At 29.4% G+C, this 10,617-nt stretch overlaps 1 protein-coding gene across 4 annotated transcripts in view; it reads right to left on the bottom strand.

Moving 5' to 3' along the window:
• Window positions 1-10,617, bottom strand: part of LOC111684412 (filamin-C) — a 68,804-nt gene that overhangs the window by 15,100 nt on the left and 43,087 nt on the right. The window lies entirely within an intron of this gene.

Raw genomic sequence — 10,617 nt, 5'->3', positions numbered from 1 at the left:
ATAGACTAGACTATAGACTAGACTATAGACTAGACTATAGACTAGACTATAGACTAGACTATAGACTAGACTATAGACAAGACTATAGACTAGACTATAGTCTAGTCTATAGTCTTGTCTTTAGCCTAGTCTATAGTCTATAGTTTGGGCTATACTAGACCTTATTATTTCAGATTTGTTATTATTAGAGATTAAATTCACGTCGATATAATATTTAAATTCTGGCACAGAATTTTCAAAGTTTTTCAAATAACCCCGATTTCGTTATGTAAATCTGACTTTTTTAAATGGTGATATAGCACTAAAACTTTATTGATTCAAATTTATTACACTTATTTAATAAGTTGTTTTTTTTTTTTGTTAAATTAAACATAAAACAGAGTAAAAGCTTTCACAACATTGTAACTCAGACACACCTGACTTATATCACTAAAATATATATTTCTTAAAATTTTCTACCACATTTACGTCAACAGAAAACAAGTCCACATAAAGTAGACAAAAAAAAAAGAACTCGTTAGCAAAGAAAATCATCAAAAAGTAAAAAACCAAAACAGCTGTATGTGAACTTCGCAAAAACTAAAAAGAAGTTATGACTGTAAAAACCGTTGTAACGGGTTTTCATTTCGGTAACACTAAATAAATGTAACTGGAAAATATACATAATTTTTTTTCATGTAAATTATCGCACATTTTTATTTAATTTTTTTCACTTTGTCATGCCATCGATCTATCTACCCGATCAATTTAAAATGATGTGAACGTTAAATGGTTTTTTATGTTTCTCTCTAATAAATGGCCTTATTTAAGTGGTCGAGAAAAACGATTTTAGAGTAATGTTGTAAAGTTATTGCCACAGAGTGAAAAAATTATGGTTAATACAAATCTTTATTAGAAAATTTCAAGACAATTTGCAATTATAAACGTTTAAATTTTAGTTTGCTTAATGTTGGTGAAAGGAAATTACTGTTTGGAAACTTATAAAATATTTAGGTAATAAGGAAGTTAGGTAAATTGTAAAACAAACAAATAAATTTAAATTAATTGTGCAACATAAAAAAATTAGACTAGACTATATACTAGACTATAGAGTAGACTATAGACCCGACTATAGACTAGAATATAGACTAGACTATAGACCAGATTATAGACTAGACTATAGACTAGACTATAGACTAGACTATAGACTAGACTATAGACTAGACTATAGACTAGACTATAGACTAGACAACAAAAAAAAAAAACAACTTATAAAATAAGTGTAATAAATTTGAATCAATAAAGTTTTAGTGCTATATCACCATTTAAAAAAGTCAGATTTACATAACGAAATCGGGGTTATTTGAAAAACTTTGAAAATTCTGTGCCAGAATTTAAATATTATATCGACGTGAATTTAATCTCTAATAATAACAAATCTGAAATAATAAGGTCTAGTATAGCCCAAACTATAGACTATAGACTAGGCTAAAGACAAGACTATAGACTAGACTATAGTCTAGTCTATAGTCTTGTCTATAGTCTAGTCTATAGTCTAGTCTATAGTCTAGTCTATAGTCTAGTCTATAGTCTAGTCTATAGTCTAGTCTATAGTCTAGTCTATAGTCTAGTCTATAGTCTAGTCTATAGTCTAGTCTATAGTCTAGTCTATAGTCTAGTCTATAGTCTAGTCTATAGTCTAGTCTATAGTCTGTCTATAGTCTAGTCTATAGTCTAGTCTATAGTCTAGTCTATAGTCTAGTCTAGTCTATAGTCTAGTCTAGTCTATAGTCTAGTCTATAGTCTAGTCTATAGTCTAGTCTATAGTCTAGTCTATAGTCTAGTCTATAGTCTAGTCTATAGTCTAGTCTATAGTCTAGTCTATAGTCTAGTCTATAGTCTAGTCTATAGTCTAGTCTATAGTCTAGTCTAGTCTATAGTCTAGTCTATAGTCTAGTCTATAGTCTAGTCTATAGTCTAGTCTATAGTCTAGTCTAGTCTATAGTCTAGTCTATAGTCTAGTCTATAGTCTAGTCTATAGTCTAGTCTATAGTCTAGTCTATAGTCTAGTCTATAGTCTAGTCTATAGTCTAGTCTATAGTCTAGTCTATAGTCTAGTCTATAGTCTAGTCTATAGTCTAGTCTATAGTCTAGTCTATAGTCTAGTCTATAGTCTAGTCTATAGTCTAGTCTATAGTCTAGTCTATAGTCTAGTCTATAGTCTAGTCTATAGTCTAGTCTATAGTCTAGTCTAGTCTATAGTCTAGTCTAGTCTATAGTCTAGTCTATAGTCTAGTCTATAGTCTAGTCTATAGTCTAGTCTATAGTCTAGTCTATAGTCTAGTCTATAGTCTAGTCTATAGTCTAGTCTATAGTCTAGTCTATAGTCTAGTCTATAGTCTAGTCTATAGTCTAGTCTATAGTCTAGTCTATAGTCTAGTCTATAGTCTAGTCTATAGTCTAGTCTATAGTCTAGTCTATAGTCTAGTCTATAGTCTAGTCTATAGTCTAGTCTATAGTCTAGTCTATAGTCTAGTCTATAGTCTAGTCTATAGTCTAGTCTATAGTCTAGTCTATAGTCTAGTCTATAGTCTAGTCTATAGTCTAGTCTATAGTCTAGTCTATAGTCTAGTCTATAGTCTAGTCTATAGTCTAGTCTATAGTCTAGTCTATAGTCTAGTCTATAGTCTAGTCTATAGTCTAGTCTATAGTCTAGTCTATAGTCTAGTCTATAGTCTAGTCTATAGTCTAGTCCTATAGTCTAGTCTAAAGTCTAGTCTATAGTCTAGTCTATAGTCTAGTCTATAGTCTAGTCTATAGTCTAGTCTATAGTCTAGTCTATAGTCTAGTCTATAGTCTAGTCTATAGTCTAGTCTATAGTCTAGTCTATAGTCTAGTCTATAGTCTAGTCTATAGTCTAGTCTATAGTCTAGTCTATAGTCTAGTCTATAGTCTAGTCTATAGTCTAGTCTATAGTCTAGTCTATAGTCTAGTCTATAGTCTAGTCTATAGTCTAGTCTATAGTCTAGTCTATAGTCTAGTCTATAGTCTAGTCTATAGTCTAGTCTATAGTCTAGTCTATAGTCTAGTCTATAGTCTAGTCTATAGTCTAGTCTATAGTCTAGTCTATAGTCTAGTCTATAGTCTAGTCTATAGTCTAGTCTATAGTCTAGTCTATAGTCTAGTCTATAGTCTAGTCTATAGTCTAGTCTATAGTCTAGTCTATAGTCTAGTCTATAGTCTAGTCTATAGTCTAGTCTATAGTCTAGTCTATAGTCTAGTCTATAGTCTAGTCTATAGTCTAGTCTAAAGTCTAGTCTATAGTCTAGTCTATAGTCTAGTCTATAGTCTAGTCTATAGTCTAATCTATAGTCAAGTCTATAGTCTAGTCTATAGTCTAGTCTATGGTCTAGTCTATAGTCTAGTCTATAGTCTGGTCTATAGTCTAGTCTATAGTCTAGTCTATAGTCTAGTCTATAGTCTGGTCTATAGTCTAGACTATAGTCTAGTCTATAGTCTACTATATAGTCTAGTCTGTAGTCTAATTATTAATCAAGTATATAGTTTAATCTATAGACTAGAATATAGTATAGTCTCTACTCTAGTCTATATTCTAGTTTTAATCTAGTTAAGTATGTAATCTAATCTATAGTCGAGTACAGTCTAGTCTATAATGTAGTCTGGTATATAGTCTTGTCTATAGGCTATAGTCTAGTCTTTAGTCTGATCTATAAACTAGTCTATAATCTAGTCTATAGTCAATTCTATGGACTAGTCAATAGTCTAGTCTAGACAACATACAAAGATATATTGCAAACCAATGATATTTTGGAAATTTTTAATAAAATCCAATTTTGTTGCTTTCATCCAATAGCATCATATAGCTTTAAATTGATGTAAGATTTTTCTCATATTTATAAAATATTTAATTGAAGCTATGAATATGACTACCTTGAAACCATTGAATAAAAATCTTGTTACAAGTTAAAAAAAAAACAAATTTAAACGGTTGATAACAAAAAATAAAATTTAACATATTTAAAAAGAAGAAAGTGTTTTTTTTTTTGTCATGCACTATTGTTATTGTTTTTGTTTTTTTAATAAAATATGTTTTTTTTTATATCAACAAAATACATCTTTTGTTTTGTGGCTCATTGTTGTCGGTGTCATCAGTTAATATGGCTTAAATGTGGTTAAAGGTTTTTGTTATTTTAAACAACAAAAATAATGAAAATAAAATTTTAACTTTTGTGTAATTTTTTTTTTCTTCTTTGAATGACATAAGAGATCAGCAGAAAATTATAAACAGTCATAATTTTTTTTTATATTTTTTTTTGTTTAAGTAGAGAAGTAGATCAGTTGTTGCAAAAAGGCGTTGCCTATTAACTGGTTAAATTTTATGGGGAATTTTTATAAAGAGTTATTAAAGATTACGATAAGACAAGCATAATTAAAAATGAATTATAATTGTTGGAAATTTTAACTGGAAAAAATGTATGTTATTTATGGAAAATAAAAGTAAAAGTTTTTATAAAATATTTTTAAAATACCATTGAGAGTTAAGTTTTTCATTAGCTTCCCAGCTATGATTACCAGTTACTTAATTAGCTTTAAAATTTAAAAGAAAATTTTATAGATAAATATCGTTTATTTTTGTTTAGAATCACTTAAGTTTAGTGATATATATATTTTTTATTTAGTGGGGACACGAACCCTCAATTCAAGTCTATAGTCTAGTCTATAGTCAAGTCTATGGTCTAGTCTATAGTCTAGTCTATAGTCTGGTCTATAGTCTAGTCTATAGTCTAGTCTATAGTCTAGTCTATAGTCTGGTCTATAGTCTAGACTATAGTCTAGTCTATAGTCTACTATATAGTCTAGTCTGTAGTCTAATTATTAATCAAGTATATAGTTTAATCTATAGACTAGAATATAGTATAGTCTCTACTCTAGTCTATATTCTAGTTTTAATCTAGTTAAGTATGTAATCTAATCTATAGTCGAGTACAGTCTAGTCTATAATGTAGTCTGGTATATAGTCTTGTCTATAGGCTATAGTCTAGTCTTTAGTCTGATCTATAAACTAGTCTATAATCTAGTCTATAGTCAATTCTATGGACTAGTCAATAGTCTAGTCTAGACAACATACAAAGATATATTGCAAACCAATGATATTTTGGAAATTTTTAATAAAATCCAATTTTGTTGCTTTCATCCAATAGCATCATATAGCTTTAAATTGATGTAAGATTTTTCTCATATTTATAAAATATTTAATTGAAGCTATGAATATGACTACCTTGAAACCATTGAATAAAAATCTTGTTACAAGTTAAAAAAAAAACAAATTTAAACGGTTGATAACAAAAAATAAAATTTAACATATTTAAAAAGAAGAAAGTGTTTTTTTTTTGTCATGCACTATTGTTATTGTTTTTGTTTTTTTAATAAAATATGTTTTTTTTTATATCAACAAAATACATCTTTTGTTTTGTGGCTCATTGTTGTCGGTGTCATCAGTTAATATGGCTTAAATGTGGTTAAAGGTTTTTGTTATTTTAAACAACAAAAAAATAATGAAAATAAAATTTTAACTTTTGTGTAATTTTTTTTTCTTCTTTGAATGACATAAGAGATCAGCAGAAAATTATAAACAGTCATAATTTTTTTTTATATTTTTTTTTGTTTAAGTAGAGAAGTAGATCAGTTGTTGCAAAAAGGCGTTGCCTATTAACTGGTTAAATTTTATGGGGAATTTTTATAAAGAGTTATTAAAGATTACGATAAGACAAGCATAATTAAAAATGAATTATAATTGTTGGAAATTTTAACTGGAAAAAATGTATGTTATTTATGGAAAATAAAAGTAAAAGTTTTATAAAATATTTTTAAAATACCATTGAGAGTTAAGTTTTTCATTAGCTTCCCAGCTATGATTACCAGTTACTTAATTAGCTTTAAAATTTAAAAGAAAATTTTATAGATAAATATCGTTTATTTTTGTTTAGAATCACTTAAGTTTAGTGATATATATATTTTTTATTTAGTGGGGACACGAACCCTCAATTTCTGTATAACTTGTGCTTAAAGAAAGTTAGATTTAAAAACTTTTTTTTTTCAATTACTATTGTAAACTTCAACTAGTTTTTTCTATATCGTTTTGTTTTTTTTTTTGCAATTTATCTTCCCATTATTTAAACATATTTTACAATTAAAGACTTTGCTTTTTTTCAAAATTGATTATTTATCACTTTCTAAAATATAATTTCTATTTAAAAAATATTTTTTTGCTTTTTTATTAACAAAATATATTGTTTTGTTGGAAAACAACACGTTTAAAAAAATCTATTTAAAATTGTTAAACTTAGACAAAAAAAATCGCAAAAATAATTGTTTAATAAATCTGTTGTTGTCTCTTAACATTTTACAACAAAGTGTCAAGCCAACAGCAGACAGCAAATCTTTAATTGACAATTCAATTTTTAAAACAGCAAAAAAAAAAACTTATTAATTGTTTAAAGAAAAAGTAAAATTGTTTGATGAAAAGTGCCAGACAAAATTGAGAAAAAAAAGGAAAAGTGTTGTTAAATATCTTTCGCTATAGTGTGTGGAGGGTATTATGGGTTTGCTCTCCAGTTAGCTGCAATAACAACGACTTTGACACTAGAGTGTATCGATCTTTTCAGGATCGATCGATTAATGTCTGTCAATATAGCGCAATTTGGTTTAAAGTGCTTCAAAGGAACGAAAAGCAGATTATATAACAACCATTAATTTCTCTAATGGATTTGGTATCTGACTTCGAGATAGGTTATAAATGGTCCTAGAAGAATTCTATATAAAATTTACATAATCATACACAAAGTTCAAATTTAAAACAAGTTTCCAGAGAGTGTCTTCTTTGAAACATCTTTCTAAAACTAAGAAATGTTATATAGGGTGTATTAAAGCATCTGTTATAATCGACTAAAATTTTTTTAGTTGTTTTTTTTTTTTTGTTGTCTTTCATTTATTTGATTTATTTTCTTTTATGTTCAAATAAAAACTTCATTTTTATTGTGGCGGCCTCATAATTGCTAAGACATGTAATTATGTGAATGGGGAGTCTTAGTCAACATTCACTTACAGCTTTTATCGTGTTTGAATGCTAAAGACAACAAATATTATGAAAATAGAATGTTTATATGATTTTTAATTATAACGAGTGTTCAGAGTCGAGAGTAGAATGGTCTATAGACTAGACTATAGTCTTGAGTATAAATCCGACAATAGACTGATATGTTGACACGACTATAGGACTAGTGTATAGACTCAAATATAGAATATACTGTAGACTCGACTATACACTCGATTTTAGACTGAACGCGACTATAGGCTGGTCTATAGATTTTACTACATACTCGACTATGCTCTGGTCTATACAGTCGACTATAGATTGGTCTATATAATCGAATATATACTGATCTATATAATCTACTGTATACTAGTGTCCAGTTTTGAACAGTCCGATAGACCAGATTATAGACTAGACTAGACTATAGCTTAAACTATAGACTACACTTTAGACTAGACTATAGACTAGACTATAGACTAGACTATAGACTAGACTATAGACTAGACTATAGACTAGACTATAGACTAGACTATGGACTAGACTATAGACTAGACTATAGACTAGACTATAGACTAGACTATAGACTAGACTATAGACTAGACTATAGACTAGACTATAGACTAGACTATAGACTAGACTATAGACTAGACTATAGACTAGACTATAGTCTAGTGTACAAGAGAATTACTTTATTAGCATTTCATACTATTATTTATTTAAAAAAGGGTTATTCTCATCACATAAAACTTTTTTTCCATATTTATTTTCTCATCCATTATCATACTAAATGTAGTTCACCTGTTGCATCTAATCAAAATTCGAATAAAGTTTACTGCCTTATTTACCAACTTTGAATTAAATCGAGTTTACATTTCTTTAACATTTCTTTACACTTTTGGTATTTATGTATTAAGGTCATTACGAATATAAAAACATAAAAGTGGCGGAAAAAAACGCGCCACAAATCAAATAAATCATAAATATTTTAGGAAAAAATGCGTTTGTTCACAAAGAAATAAAGTAGATAAAAAATAACTTAAAAAATTGTTTCACTTTGATCATAGAAATGCAAAACAGTTACAATTTACAATACTCGTTCACATACCACTTTTGGTGAAATGTTGCAAGTGGTGGTTTAACAGAAGTAGAAAAAAAGCCTACACTATTATTGCATATTTTCAAGTAGTTGTAACCACAAAACACCATCTTTTTCTATGCTAGACAACGGTATTTTCTTGGAAACAAAAAAATTACAACTAATTAAGGTAACCAGGTGGTGGTTTAAAATTTAAAAATTGGCTACCAATTAAATATTATGGAGTGTTAATTAAGACTGGCAAGGAAGTTGAGGTTTCCGTCAGGTGTCGTCACTCTTAAGCAAATCAAAATCTTCAAAATTAACCAACAAATAATTTAATCAATACCAATATATTTCTGGCTTTTTACATTTGGTATGCACGTAGTCATTACCTAATGTTTCTATTGGCAATTAACTTTAAATTTTTTTTTTTCATTTAAAGCTGGTCTCTCTAATTTGTATCTTGCAGCATACAAAATGTGTGTAATAAAACTGTTAAAGGCAATTTTACCACTGAATTGCATAGAAAACAAGTTCTTTAAATGAAGCAGCAAAAACACATCAACTACAATAAACACATTTTTACAAGAAAACTTACAAGTTTGAAAAAAATCTCCACGCTTAATAGGAGATATATATACAAGCATTTTAACAACACATATTTTTTGAAGATTTAGAAAAAAACACTAAATAGTATTACACACGCCTGAACCGAATTTCTTTTACCCAAAAAAAAAAAAACGATTTGCTTTTACTACAAACAGTTCAATATGTTTGACCGATCTATGGACTCGACTGTAGAGAAGTCTGTAGACTCGTTCTATAAACTCAGCTATGAAATAAAATATATACTGGTTTATAACTTTATATACAAGGCCTTAGACTCGACTTAAGAATGGTCAATAGACTATGGAATCCACTATAGATCACGCAATAGTCTCGACTATGGACTAGACTTGATTTTAAGTTCGACTATAGACTTCACCATGGAATGGCGTATTAAATAGATTATAAACTGGTCTATAGACTCGGTTGTAAAATTTTCCAAAAACACACAGACTTGTCTATATAATTTTCTGTATAGTAGTCTATACACTCGGATAAAGACTAGTCTATAGACTCGACTAACTAGAGACTAATCTATAAACTTTATTAAAAATTTGTTTATAGACAAGACTCGTCTATAGAATTGACTATATACTAGTCTATAGACTGATCTTTACACTCGACTATAGACTCGGCTATAGACTGGTCTATAAACTCGATTATAGAATACTGTACTAGTATATATACGCGGCTATAGACTGCCTATAGACTTGTCTTTATACTCGCATATAGACTGGTCTATACACTCAACTAGAAAATAAATCGAGTGTAGCTTCGCCTATAGCATCAGATATAGACTGATCTATATAGTTGACTATAGAATAGTCTATAGAGTCGACTAAAATTGGTGTATAGACTCGATTATAAATTGCTCTATAGACTCAACTCGGCCATAGAATATTCTATCTCGACTTGAATCAAATAAAAAACGGTCTATAGAATATACTATGGGCTGGTTTATAGGCTCGACTACCAACTGTTCTGTAGACTTAACTGTAGATTGGTCTATTGCTTCAACTATAGATTGGTCTATAGATTCGACTATTGATTGATCTATAGAATAGTCTATAGACTGGTCAAGAAACTCGACTATAGACTGGTTATAGAATCGACTATTGATTGATCTAGAGAATCGTCTATAGACTGTTCAAGAAACTCGACTATAGATTGTTCAAGAAACTCGACTACAGACTGGTCTATAGACCCGACTACAGACTGGTCTATAAACTTGACTATGGACTGGTCTATAGACCCGACTACAGACTGGTTTATAGGCTCGACTATAGACTGGTCTATAGACTCTACTATAGACTGGTCTATAGGCTCGACTATAGGCTGGTCTATAGACTCGACTATAGGCTTGTCTGTAGTCTATACTATAAGCTGGTATTTATACTGGAATAAAGACTCGACCATATACTTGTATATAGTCTCGACTATAGAGTTCTGGCTTTCGACTAGGCTAGACTAGATTAGTCTATAGACAAGTCTTTAGACTAAACTATAGTCAGGTCTATAGATTCGACTATAGACAGGTTTATGGACTCGGCTATAGACGGGTATAAAGACTCGACCATAAACCGGTTTAAAGACTGGTATAAAGACTCGACCATAAACCGGTTTATAGACTACTATAAACTGTATATATACTCGACTATAGACAGTTTTATAGACTCGACTATAGACTGGACTAAAACCTCGACTATAGATTGGTCTATGTATTCGACTATTGATTGATCTATAGAATAGTCTATGGACTGGTCAAGAAACTCGACTATAGACTGGTCTATAGGCCTGCCTATGGGTTGGTCGTTAGTCCAGACTATGTACTGATCTCGTC

This window comes from Lucilia cuprina, chromosome 6 (genome assembly GCF_022045245.1).
Source record: "Lucilia cuprina isolate Lc7/37 chromosome 6, ASM2204524v1, whole genome shotgun sequence".
NCBI lineage: Eukaryota > Metazoa > Arthropoda > Insecta > Diptera > Calliphoridae > Lucilia > Lucilia cuprina.
The sequence above is the reverse complement of the archived record's forward strand: the minus strand, read 5'-3'. Positions and strand labels throughout refer to the sequence as shown.